Below are 14,245 nucleotides of genomic sequence, written 5' to 3' on the forward strand. Positions count from 1 at the left end.
CGGTTTTCGGAGATGCCAAGGTGCCGAAATTCAGCCCCGCAAGAGTTCTCTTAAGTGCCAGTAAATCTACCGACACGAGGCTGACGTATTTGAGCCACCGACTGAATGTAATCGAACCCGCCAACTTGAGCTAAGAAGGTCAGTGCTCAACCACGTGAGCTACCGATCTTGGCAAAATACGTAGAAATAGTGAGTCAAACAGAATAGAGCAAGCCGAGAAAGTCCAAGACTGAGTGTAGGAAAGCTTACGTAGAACGGTTTTTTTAAAATTTCGCGTGGCTATTTCTAGCCGAGTGCAGCCCTTGTAAGGCAGACCCTCCGACGAGGGTGGGCGCCATCTGCCATGTGTAGGTAACTGCGTGTTATTGTGGTGGAGGATAGTGTTATGTGTGGTGTGTGAGTTGCAGGGATGTTGGGGACATCACAAACACCCAGTCCCCGGGCCACTGGAATTAACGAATGAAGGTTGAAATCCCCGACTCGGCCGGGAATCGAACCCGGGACCCTCTGAACCGAAGGCCAGTACACTGACCATTCAGCCAACGAGTAGGACACGTAGAGCGGTAAAAAAAGCCGAGGTGGACGAGCGCCACGAACAGCAAGCGAATAAGCCTTAACTTTCTGGTCCCGTCCAGCCAATGGAGACAGATAAGCCTGAATGCGTCCAGAAAATGTAATTGAGTCGACGGAGATAGGAAATAAGGTGATTTCGCATCATTTGCAAGAAGAGATCCTGCTCAAATAAAGAAATAATCTAACTAAACTCTGGGCATTTTAGCACCCATCAGACGCTCATGCGACGATTCTACAGCCAAGATACCTACGTCCGAGTCTTCGACACGGTAACTGCATACTTTCTGCGATGGCTCCTTCAATAGGGCAATGTACAGTGCTAAGAAATACGTTTTGCTTCTTCAGCTTTAGTGCCCTTTCTACTTTGCTATGTGTATGTACGATTTTATACATTATGACGGGTATATGCAATGAAAACAATATACATCCAGCTCTGAAAAAGGCATGGAAACGCAACAAAAACACAAATATGGTATAGTGGAATTTTGAACATAAGATTATCTTTCTATGTGAGACAGATCAATGCCGCGTATGTCAACTACGGGTTCAGAGGCACGCTTGAACACGACGAGGCATACCCAGCATCAAATAATCCAATTTATTTTGGGGCAGATTATCCCACTTTTGTATAGCAGTTTCAGTGAGTTGCTGAATGTTATCAAGAGACAGGACGGCGAGAAATTGCTCTCTTTGGGTTACACTATGAATGATCAACACATTCAAGTCCGCAAAATATGCTGGTCACACTATTCGCTTTATCCCATGCATCTTGAGGAACCGATTAACCACTCTACTTTAATGGACACGAACATCATAGAAAACTAATGTAAAGCTTTCACCCACAGTGGCAGCAAGCCCTGTAACTGCAGCTTGGAGGATGTTGTCTCCGTATACCAGACTTGCCATGCTATTCTGGATATGAATTTGAAGCGTAAATTGACCAAATCATGATCCCACTCCAAAACACGATGGAACTTCCTTGATCCTGATGGCATTCCAGGACGAAAGACTCGTTCTAGCTCTCAATGGATCGTCTACAAAGTCCAATATTCCTGTTGTATGGGTGACATATCATAAAAGAGAGTACGCTTCCATTGTTCCTGATGTCGTGAGCTATTATGTTGTCCACCAGTCCAATGGTGTTTTTTTAAGAGGATCTTTTGGCACAGGCCTCGTTGATATTAGTCGTCCGTCATGCAGGCGATTGCACACGATTTGGTTTGACACAATCACTCCGCGCACCTCCGAACATCCTGGCGGAACGAGGTAGCAGTAACTATGGGCCTACCACGTGTTGGAAGAGACAAATACTGATTCTCCCTGCGAGTTGTTTTGCTAGCCGTTCTCTTAGTAGCCGACCTGCGACCATTTGTGTCTCCCTGAACTTTTTCAAAAAGGACATCACTCATACTCTCTCCAATATGAGTAGCGACATCCACTTATCGCCATCCTTCTTTCAGTAATGACATTTTTTGAATTTAGTTAGTAGCAGAAATGTGTACTCTTGGCGTGCTTATCTCAGGCCTACACGTGACGTATCTACACCACCGACTTTACAAGTGATGATGTTGAACAGACCGATGTCCAACTCCTTGGCTAAATGGTCAATATTGAGACCTTCGGTTTAGAGGGTCCTGGGTTTGATTCACGGCTGGGTTGGGGATATTAGTTGAGCTTGATTAATTCTTCCGGCTCGTGTATTGGGTGTTTGTGTTTGTCCCACCACTCTCCTCTTCACATACAGACAACATGCAAAATTGATTACATCCCTCTACGTAGAGTTGGCGTCAGGAAGGGGATCCGGCCGTAAAACGTGGCGAAATCAACATTTGCGACACAGTACGCACTCGCACCCCAATATATGTGGGACAAGCGGTAGAAGATGATGATGTTAAACAAACCGATACGAGAAATTCCTCCTATCGGACAAATGTCGATCGTAATCTCAATTTCGCGTCACTATGTGCCCCAGACACTGGCCTACAGTGCACACAGTAAAATAGTAATATTCAGAACTTTTACCCGTTACTGTTTTGTGTACTGATATTGTTGCGTTCTGAAGATATAGCAGAATATGGCGTGTAGATTTGATAAACAAATTATGAACGATATGAGAGGCCATCTCTCTATACACCACTTAATATCTTTACGATGGAATGCATGTAATCCAAGGAATTGCCATTCTCGGTAATAGTGTTGGCTACTGAGTGTGTGATTCGAAGCAGTGTAGCGATTCATTCAAGTGTCCGAGTGAATCGATTCACAGAAACGGCGAGCTCAGGGCACACGATTCAGCTGACTCGCAGCAGACAGTGCGCACTCACGATCAGTGAGACAAAATACACACACGGTTCATTATTCGAACACTAGACATTGGCGGGAAGCCGAACTTCCGCTGCAGCCATGGCACACTGAAAGAATCTTTCGCTATAACGGACTCTCGCGCTCAGCTCATTTGAAAATAATACCCACTAAATAGACGGATTTATTTGCAGTGTTGAAAAGGTAGTCAAAACATAATTCCAAAGTACCTAGCTTGTAAGTAGGCAGGCTATTAGGTTATTCTATTTACCGTATTAGTTTAATCAATCAGTACTTTTATAACTACTAAGTTGACATTCAACAATTAATTAAACTCAGCTCTCTAGCCTACCGCCTGGCTGAGTGGCTCAGACTGTTGAGGCCTGTCTTCTGACCCCAACTTGGCAGGTTCTTCTTTTATTCTTATTTTCTTTGCAATTGGCTTTACGTCGCACCGACACAGATAGGTCTTGTGGCGACGAAGGGATAGCAGGAAAGGCCTAGGAATGGGAAGAAAGCGGCCGTGGCCTTAACTAAGGTACAGCCCCAGCATTTGCCTGGTGTGAAAATGGGAAACCACGGAAAACGACCTTCAGGACTACTGACAGTGGGGTTCGAACTCACTATCTCCTGGATGCAAGCTCACAGCCGCGCGCCCCTAACCGCACGGCAAACTCGCCCGTTTTGGCAGGTTCGATCCTGGCTCAGTCCGGTGGTATTTGAAGGTGCTCAAATACGTCAGTCTCGTGTCGGTAGATTTACTAAATTCCGGCACCTCAGCGACTCCGAAAACCGTCAAAGTAGTTAGTGAGACGTAAAGCCAATAACATTATTACCTAGCCTACCCTGTTACTATGAGTCATGCTCATGACCACTCGAAATTGTCTGTTTTACATTGGGTAGAACCGCTCGGTATTCTCTCAATTCGCATGTCGCATCATTGCACAATACTTCAATAATCGAATCACGAGATCACCGGTGTACGTGGACAGTGAGTAAATCACCCGACTGATTCAATAGCTTAAATAAAAAGCTGCTTAATGAGAAAACCAGTGGGCTACTGTACATCTCGGGTAGCCTATACAAAATATGACGATTTAAAAAATCCTCTGCTGATAGAAAAGTACATTATTTCAAAGACGACTGAGATAGTTGGCCGTGCGTTTAGGGTCGTGTAGTTATGAGCTTGCATTCGGGTGAAGGTGGGTTTGAATCCTACCGTCGTCAGCCGTTAAGATGGTTTCCGTGATTTCCCATTTTCACACCAAACAAATGCTAATGCTGTACCTTAACTAAGGCCACGGCCAATCCTTTCCACTTCCAGCCCTTCCTCTCTCCTCGTCGCCATAAAACCTATCTGTGTCGGTGCGACGTAAAGCAACTTATTTATACACTGACTGACAGAGCAAATGCAACACCAAGAAGGAGTGGTTCGAAAGGGATGAAAGTTGGGGAAAAAACAGAGACGGCACGGACGAATAATTGATGTTTATTTCAAACCGATATGCAGGTTACACAATGCGCACGGCATCGACTCAGTAGGATGTAGGACCACCGCGAGCGGCGATGCACGCAGAAACACGTCGAGGTCCAGAGTCAATAAGAGTGCGGATGGTGTCCTGAGGGATGGTTCTCCATTCTCTGTCAACCATTTGCCACAGTTGGTCGTCCGTACGAGGCTGGAGCAGAGTTTGCAAACGGCGTCCAATGAGATCCCACACGTGTTCGATTGGTGAGAGATCCGGAGAGTACGCTGGCCACGGAAGCATCTGTACACCTCGTAGAGCCTGTTGGGAGATGCGAGCAGTGTGTGGGCGGGCATTATCCTGCTGAAACAGAGCATTGGGCAGCCCCTGAAGGTACGGGAGTGCCACCGGCCGCAGCACATGCTGCACGTAGCGGTGGGCATTTAACGTGCCTTGAATACGCACTAGAGGTGACGTGGAATCATACGCAATAGCGCCCCAAACCATGATGCCGCGTTGTCTAGCGGTAGAACGCTCCACACTTACTGCCGGATTTGACCTTTCTCCACGCCGACGCCACACTCGTCTGCGGTGACTATCACTGACAGAACAGAAGCGTGACTCATCGGAGAACACGACGTTCCGCCATTCCCTCATCCACGTCGCTCTAGCCCGGCACCATGCCAGGCGTGCACGTCTATGCTGTGGAGTCAATGGTAGTCTTCTGAGCGGACGCCGGGAGTGCAGGCCTCCTTCAACCAATCGACGGGAAATTGTTCTGGTCGATATTGGAACAGCCAGGGTGTCTTGCACATGCTGAAGAATGGCGGTTGACGTGGCGTGCGGGGCTGCCACCGCTTGGCGGCGGATGCGCCGATCCTCGCGTGCTGACGTCACTCGGGCTGCGCCTGGACCCCTCGTACGTGCCACATGTCCCTGCGCCAACCATCTTCGCCACAGGCGCTGCACCGTGGACACATCCCTATGGGTATCGGCTGCGATTTGACGAAGCGACCAACCTGCCCTTCTCAGCCCGATCACCATACCCCTCATAAAGTCGTCTGTCTGCTGGAAATGCCTCCGTTGACGGCGGCCTGGCATTCTTAGCTATACACGTGTCCTGTGGCACACGACAACACGTTCTACAATGACTGTCGGCTGAGAAATCACGGTACGAAGTGGGCCATTCGCCAACGCCGTGTCCCATTTATCGTTCGCTACGTGGGCAGCACAGCGGCGCATTTCACATCATGAGCATACCTCAGTGACTTCAGTCTACCCTGCAATTGGCATAAAGTTCTGACCACTCCTTCTTGGTGTTGCATTTGCTCTGTCAGTCAGTGTATTTAATATGTAGGATACTTATTGTGGACACAGGTATTTTTACACCTAATTCTGTATACATAATACAGTTGTGACGTTCAGATAACTGTGGAAAACCATAAGGTAGTTTATAAAATTGGAATCATATACATTATTATTATTATTATTATTATTATTATTATTAACTACGTATGTTTTGTGTTGTAATAAGCGTGTATAGTATTGCATAAGTACCAATTATCAGCACACGTTTTCTGGATATATTTACACCCCAGAGGTGAATCGGTAGACCTCGGCAATCTTCGAGATTTGTACTGGCAACCTTTGAAACACAAACTATGAATCGCTTATGCATCGCTGTGCGACATCTGGCGTACACTTTACGTACTAGTACTGTTGTTGTTTACACAGCAAAGCCAAACTATAGAATCCATGCTAGGAACAAGATTCGCATCGAGAAATGTTATATAATATTATATAATGTGTGTGTGACAAACGGTTTAGAAACTTCATATCGATCGATCATATTATCGATTCAATTCAGATTTCATTTCCATTCAGTTGGCAGCACTACCGGAACCGGGAGAACTCCCTCCTTACTCCTCAACCCCATACACAAATCAATCCAGAAAAAGTGTGCCGATAATATTTATTACTGCATTTCAATTTTTAACTTATTTAATTTGTGTTATGTACTTACCGAGAATATAATGAAATTTCCAAGTTCTTTGAACACATTAAGAAAAGACTAGGCAAACAGTTGATAGGGAATCTCCCATCTGCGCGACAGCTCTAAATGCAGATCATTGATGATTCTGTGTACAAATATTTTTCATCTAACTCTATATACATATTTAATGGAGTTCTCACTGTCGGGGGAAGGCTTTGTAAGATCAAAACATGATGCGAAGAAGTGGCCGTAGGAAGATCGAGAATCTGAAAGCTAGATGACCCATACGAAAGCAGTTCATAGAATGAAGACCAGATGGCAGCAGCAAGCATTGGATGTTGTTGCTGCTGTTTTATCAGTACACACTACACAGATGCAATAGGATCGATGACTGTAATGAGTTGTGAATCGGCTCACTGTATCGATTCAGTAACGTGAACGGAATCAAATGAATCGATTCAGTAAAATGAATCGAATATCCCATTACTAATTTGTAAAACTGTGGTCTTGTGAGTATACTGATATACAACATCTTGACTTCTATACACGACCAATCATTGAACACAAACAGATGATCAACTCAATCTTTTTCATAAAGTCACATTTCTTCAGGGTTCTGTTGAATTGTACTACCATATTAACTACCCTCAGTTCTAAGAATGATTTTCTACCAAGTTCAACATTGCGAGAGAAGTGGCTTAGTTGGCTTACCTGTATCACAGTGAGGACGCAAGATTACGCTTGTCAACGCTGACAGTACGGTCGCAGATCAGGAGCTCCTGTGAATAAAGAACGAGTTCAGAGCGAAATTATAAGAGATCTTTGTAAATTAAAAATGTTATGTTGATGCTAATTCTTGTTTTAACATCCAGGTCTTTGATTGTTAGTTAACATGACTTAAATGTTAACAACGTTAGCTGTTTGTCCAACCCTTGTCCCGTTTCTCTTCAGGGTCGGGTATGAGGTGAGACTGATATGTCTTGGCGGATTTTTTTATGACCGGATGCCCTTCCAGACGTCAAGCAACGAATCACCATCAACAGCGTCATATGCCATCACTCCATATAAGCACTGCGGAGAGATTTGGAATTTAATACAGGCTTTTGGCACGCAATCTAGTGATTAGAAATTGTATACCTCCATCTCCCCTACCCTGCCGGCCAACATTCTGATGGTGAAAGTTTTTTCGACCAACGGGACTCGAACCGAATAATCACGGTGCCAGACAATTCAAGACTTCAACCCCCTCACGATCATGGCCACATGCGTGCTACTTAAATAATAATAATAATAATAATAATAATAATAATAATAATAATAATAATAATAATAATAATAATAATAATAATAATAATAATAATAATAATAATAATTTAATCCCCATTTAAAAAGTACTGTTTCCGGAAACGCCGATGCGGAAATTTTGTCCCGGAAGTGTTATTTAACTTGCTTGTAAATCTATTAAGCCGGCCCCGTGGTGTAGGGTAGCATGCCTGCCTCTTACCCGGAGGCCCCGGGTTCGATTCCCGGCCAGGTCAGGGAATTTTACCTGGACCTGAGGGCTGGTTCGAGGTCCACTCAGCCTGCGTGATTAGAATTGAGGAGCTATCTGACAGTGAGATGGCGGCCCCGGTCTAGAAAACAAAGAATAACGGCCGAGGGGATTCGTCGTGCGGACCACACGACACCTCGTAATCTGCAGGCCTTCAGGCTGAGCAGCGGTCGCTTGGTAGGCCAAGGCCCTTCAAGGGCTGTAGTGCCATGGGGTTTTGGGTAAATGTATTAACACGAGGCTGGCATATTTGAGCATTTTCAAACACCACCGGACTGAACTGGGGTCGAGCTCGTCTATTTGGGCTCTGAAGGACAGTGCTTTACCGTCTGAGTCACTCAGCCTGGTAATTAAGTGAAATCCGTTCTCTATTATGTGAAGGACAAGTGCAAAAAGAACTTTGTAATATTCTTGAAAATAGTGGGGAATGCCGACTTTATTAATATCTTATTGACTTTGTCTGAATCCTCAAAGAACGAAGTTCATTCATTTCCTTCCAACACTCATAACAGGATTTAAATTTCCATAATGTGAAGATTTATTATTAGTTCCTACACTACGGTGACAGCTACAGTACTGTTTCAGTGTAGGTTTCTAAATTAAGAAGAGACCGGATGCTTTTACTATTCAACTGTCATCAAGCCGCAGCCTCAAAGTTTCGTTTCGAGCTACAGGTTTCCAATCTGAAGTTTGAAAGTTTTTCACGTTCCCCTGCCGTTTGCCTACAAGCTCCATAGTTGAGAGACGGTCCGAGTTTAGCAACGGGTTTCGTACGTGAGGGAACTGTGAAATATCTGTCGATAAATACCGGATGTTATACTGCTAGTTCCTGTCTATATGAGGACAGTTGTGGAAACTTATTGTGGGAGACTTTCTTAATAGTGTGAATAACATTACATTACCGTAGGGGTAGACCAAGGTATGAAATGAAGAGATTAGCACAGGAAGGCTGCATCAAACCAGTCTATAGACTGATGACACAAACAACAACAACAACATTACATAAAAGTTTGAAAGGTATGCATATTTAATAATTCATCACCACCATTAAATGAAGGCTCGACTTCTTGGCTCAATGGTCAGAGTAGTTGCCTTCGGTTCAGAGGACCCTGTGTTTGATTCCCGTTCGTTTCGAGGATTGTACCTGGGTATGGTTAATTCCTCTCACTCGAGGTGTGGGTTTTTATCAGTTTAAATTCACATATCTTTATCCACATAGTGCATAACATACCACACTAGGGCTGTCAGACTTTAAAACAGAAAATGACGGAGCCCGCCAGATTTTAAAGCTGAATATAAGGGAGATCAGAAAACCAGAAAAATATTATGAAATAGACTGAAAAACTGGATACACACTTCAACTGAGGAGGCATATTACAAAATATTTCTTTAATATTTTAACGTGACTTGGTTGAATTATCCGACTGGTTGACTAAATGGTCAATGTACTGCTCTTCAGCTCAGAGGGTCCTGGATTCGATTCCCGGCCGGATCGGGGATTTTAATCGCTTCTGATTAATTCTTCTGGCTCAGGGACTGAGTATTTATGTATGTCCTAACATTCTTCTCTTCATATTAAGACAATACACTACACTATCAACCACCACAGAAACACGCAATAGAGATTACATCCCTCCATATACGGTTGGCATCAGGAAGAGCATCCGGCCGTAAAACAGGGGCCAATCCACATGCGCGGCGACGCAGTTTGCATCCGCGTGCCCACAGATGTTGGAAAGACGGCAGAAAAAGAAGAAAGAAGAACTTGACTTGGTTGCATTAACAAAACTTGGATTTAACTTCATATTGTTAAAAAAATAACTCCGTACAAGAATAATTCACCAGAACAAAAGGCAGAACAACAAGTAGATGGTTAGACTAAGCAAAGAAGATCACCGGTCTACCTCTTCACAATATCTTAAGAAGAGCTGAAGACCGCTCAGGATGGAAAAATCTTGTTAAGGATGTAGTTACTAATGAATTGAAGAAATGAGGTCACGACGTTTAGCAATGAGTAAACCGATTGATGATGATGACAAGAATAATTGAAATGTATGACAAACTGTAACTCTGCTGTTATAAATTACGATTTTTTTAAAATTAATGGCGCTTCTAATTTGGCTCAAATACCAGAATGCTCTTGTCTAAGAACGATGACTGCTCTTCAAAGTGGCAACATAATAGCGTTGTATTAATCCGTAATAATCGTTGTAATAATAAAAATAATTCGCATGTCACCCTGAACCGGAATATACCTAATAATCAGACCTTGCTGGTGCGATTAGGAAACTTATATGAAAGTAACTGAAACACGTGTATAATAATAAAAGTGTGTATTAAATTAACATTGAAAAATTGCACCATACAAACATTTCTACTGATTATAATTTGTGGGACAACTGAGCCTGTTTATTTATCACTCTCCATTTTGACAAAATATTGGAATGAAAATGAGCTCAGCCAATCTCAGTTTCTTCTCCACATTGATTTTCGCATGATACTTATTCTTTAATACATGGATCACCAACACCCAGCTTTACACAAATAAGTCGGAAATAGAATTAAAACTCGCTGATCTTAACAACGAAGAAAGGAATCTGTCATTAACGTACTGTAGAAGCAAAGTTCAGATAACTGTCATATCTATGACATTTGCGCTTCTTAACTCTATGCACATTGGTTGACAGTGAACCCTCCTTATTTCACTATCACAACAATTATTGCCGTTCAATAAAATTCTGTCCATTTACAAAAATGCGTATAAAATCAGTTGATTCAGGAACATGTTTAATTACAGCACCACTCCGTTAATTAAATATCCGAACATTATCTCTACATTCTGAGAAGTTGACAGCTATTTATTTACAAATAATTCATACTGAGAAAGTTCAGTAACCTACTAGAACAATCCATGAATGTAGATATTTTTTGTAGAACGCCATCTAGTAGAGGCTTCAGAAAATTAGTAACTACTTCAGTTGAAATACGGAACTACACCAGTACTGTTAGTTGACTCCTATTACATTGTTTTGGAAAATGAAAACAAATAAATGAAATTTTGTATTATTACGCGGCGCCTCAGGGCATAGTGATGCACTCTTTGACAACCGCTAATGTAGGCTATTTGTTATTGGAACCCTTCCCTCTCAGTGGATTTCAATCCAAATTTCTCTTTCCTGATAATCCAGAATATCTATATTCAATGAAAACGAATAGCTGAGTTTGCATGAATTGTGTGTATAGATGTGTCCGGGAGAAATTGTTAGACTATCTACAATAGGCATTGAAAGTCATTACAAAAAGATCAAGAATGTATAGCGTGTTGTGGAAAACGTTTCAGTATTCAGTTAGTTTGCATCAAAACAAGAAATTTAAATCCTACAAACGTCGGTTCTGAAATGTAATATCTTCTGATAAATGAACAAATGTTTGCCTCCACTGTGAGGGCAGCATCGAACACGGGATGACAGTATGCCCTCCTTATCTCACTATCACAAGAATTATTATTACTGTTCAATAAAATTCTATCACTTAAAGAATACTAGAAATACATACAAAATCAATTGACTCAGGAACATCCTTAATCCAACTAGTAGAGGCTTCAGAAAATCAGTAACAACTTCAGTCGAAACATTGGGCTACACCAGGATTGTTGGTTGACGAGTTATTAGTTGTTAGTTATGACTGGCGGTGATAAAAGGGGTTCAGTCGCTTTAACAATTCCTCGACTAGGCAGTTCCCACACATACTTCGCAGATTACTTTGAACCTTAACCCTCCTAATGGACAATAGGATCATAATTATGAACTCCGTCATCTGCGTAATTCTAAAGACAGTCCTCTACCAACAGATCGGATCATATGTTGATCGAACAGTTGTTAAAATGTTTCATTGTCATTTGATTTATCATGTAAATCGAGTTGTTCATGTGGTTAGGGTTGCGCAGTTGTTAACTTGCATTCGGGAGATAGTGTGTTCGAACCCCACTTTCGGCAGCCCTGAAGTTGGATTTCCGTGGTTTTCCATTTTCACACTAGGCAAATGTATCTTAATTAAGGCCACGGTCGCTTCCATCCAATTGCTAACCCTTTCCTATTCCATCGGCACTATAAGATCTATTTGTGTCGGCGCGGCGTAAAGGAAATTGTAAACAATAAGACGAGTCCTTGTTAATCCAATGGATCTTGGTGTGTACCCAAGCATGTGGCTGTCTTGATTGCAGCAAGGCGAGAATGTTTACTTTTATACACCACAACACATCTCGAGGAAAGGATATGTGCTCATCATTTAACGTCGGTTATTGGAAGATGTTTGAGGTACTGGTGTACAATATTCTGACATGGCATATGAGAGAAGACATGTGAGGTTGTCCAATAAGCACTGGCGGAGATAAAAGCAATCAGGACATTTTGGATGAAAATAGGAACAAACGCTGTAACTTGTAATTTTCTTGCATAGTCGACACGGGAAAGTAACGTAAAGTATTTTTGCAACTATAATTAGTAAGGATTCTCCGTGGTCGTGCTATTTCGTTTCAGTTCTTTTTTTTAAAATTTTATATTTAATATTATATTCGTTCAAAAAAGAAATCTGGTTTTTGGCGGATTTTGATGTTTCATGACTACTAGACACCGAAAAGGCGAGCTCCGAAAATTAAGACGCCGGGGGCGTTACTTTCGAGACATAGATGTATTTCTCTTCCCTGTCCTTTTACTATCGTTATTTCCTTTCGGTGTTTTCCACATTTGTACGTTCCTCATCATCAGATCTTTCATTCCAGGCTTGTGTCAGAGTCATACTTCCATATGTGTGTACACCAGTTATACCCCCGACCTTCCAGAGTGATTCTGATGGTGCCGTCAGCTTCCGCTTTGAATACTAGCGCTGTACCGCTACGGTGAGCCATCTGGGGACGAATGAACATGCCACTTACACTTCTATTACGGACGTCTAAATTCAAACCTTCGTTATTGTAGAAGACTTCCTCGTGAACAGTCGAGATTTTCTTCTGAAGACGCGCAGCAAAATTCTCTGCGAAACGTAAAATCGTGTATGGTGCGGTTGCACTATATATTGCCGTAGCGACTTATGAAGTAAAATGGTTATGACCTCAGATCCTAAGATTCTCTTTCGACGTGAATTCATGTTTGTTGAACTCTTGGTTAATAATCAGAAATCACTGAACGGAGCGGTATGCAAGGCGCCGGACATACGACATATATCTGACCTAGAAGTGGCACTATCGAAGTTAACTCCGCTGTACGAAAACATAATCATTCTTGGTGACTTCAATACTAATCTCCTGGTTACAAGAAACGAATCAACGTTCTTGCAAAACTTATTCCACGGCATAGATTACAATATACTGACACTAGACGCGACTAAACACGTTCACTCAATAAACCATTCACACAATAAACCACAGGTTTCACACACTGATCGAACTAATTATAACAAACAGTCCGCAGAAAGTGGTAAAACAAGGAGAGCTTGCTGTACCAGGTATTACAACCCACGATCTACTTATGTTGCTATATCAAGGTACCGACTCCCCCTGTGGTTGGGGGCGGTAGAATAACACCCACGGTATCCTCTGCTTGTCGTAAGAGGTGACTAAACGAGGCCCCAGGGGCTCTGAACTTTGGAGCGTGGGTTGGCGACCACGGGGCCCTCAGCTGAGTCCTGTCATTGCTTTCACTTACTTGTGCCAGGCTCCTCACGTTCATCTTTCCTGTCCGACCTCTTTTGGCCAACTCTTGTTCTTTTCCGACCCCGGCACTATTAGGTTTGCGAGGACTAGGGAGTCTTTCATTTTCACGCCCTTCGTGGCCCTTGTCTTCCTTTGGCCGATATCTTCATTTTTCGAAGTGTCGGATCCCTTCCATTTTTCCCTCTGATTAGTGTTATATAGAGGATGGTTGCTAGTTGTACTTCCTCTTAAAACAATAATCACCACCACCACCACCACCACCACCACCACCTCAAGTTACCAAAATATAAAACCAGGTACATAATGCGAAGGGACTTCAAGCATTTTGACATTGAGGTAATACGAAATGAAGGATATCAACTGCCGTGCAATGACATTCTACTGACTAATGACATTGATGATTAAGGTTGACAGACTGAACTCATGAATAATAGGACTATTTGGCAAATACGCTCCGAAGAAGCAAATTCGAGTTTCTCACCCTTCGTCTCCTTGGCTAACAAATGAAATTAAGTCGGTCATGGCAAATCGTGATGCATGGTATAGACGATTTAGGCGAATTGGAATCACTAGTGATTTCGAAAATTACCGTATTCTTCGAAAAGAAGTTAAGACATTAATTCGTAACATCAAATATAAGTATATTCAAG

General features: G+C 42.7%; 1 protein-coding gene across 1 annotated transcript in view; it reads right to left on the bottom strand.

Moving 5' to 3' along the window:
• Positions 1-14,245, bottom strand: part of LOC136874643 (FMRFamide receptor) — a 483,043-nt gene that overhangs the window by 198,210 nt on the left and 270,588 nt on the right. The window contains exon 2 of the mRNA XM_067148280.2: positions 7,045-7,112. The gene's annotated coding sequence lies outside the window, so the exon portion shown is untranslated. The remainder of the gene's footprint in view (positions 1-7,044; positions 7,113-14,245) is intronic.

The sequence above is a fragment of the Anabrus simplex genome, chromosome 1 (assembly GCF_040414725.1).
Source record: "Anabrus simplex isolate iqAnaSimp1 chromosome 1, ASM4041472v1, whole genome shotgun sequence".
Taxonomy (NCBI): domain Eukaryota; kingdom Metazoa; phylum Arthropoda; class Insecta; order Orthoptera; family Tettigoniidae; genus Anabrus; species Anabrus simplex.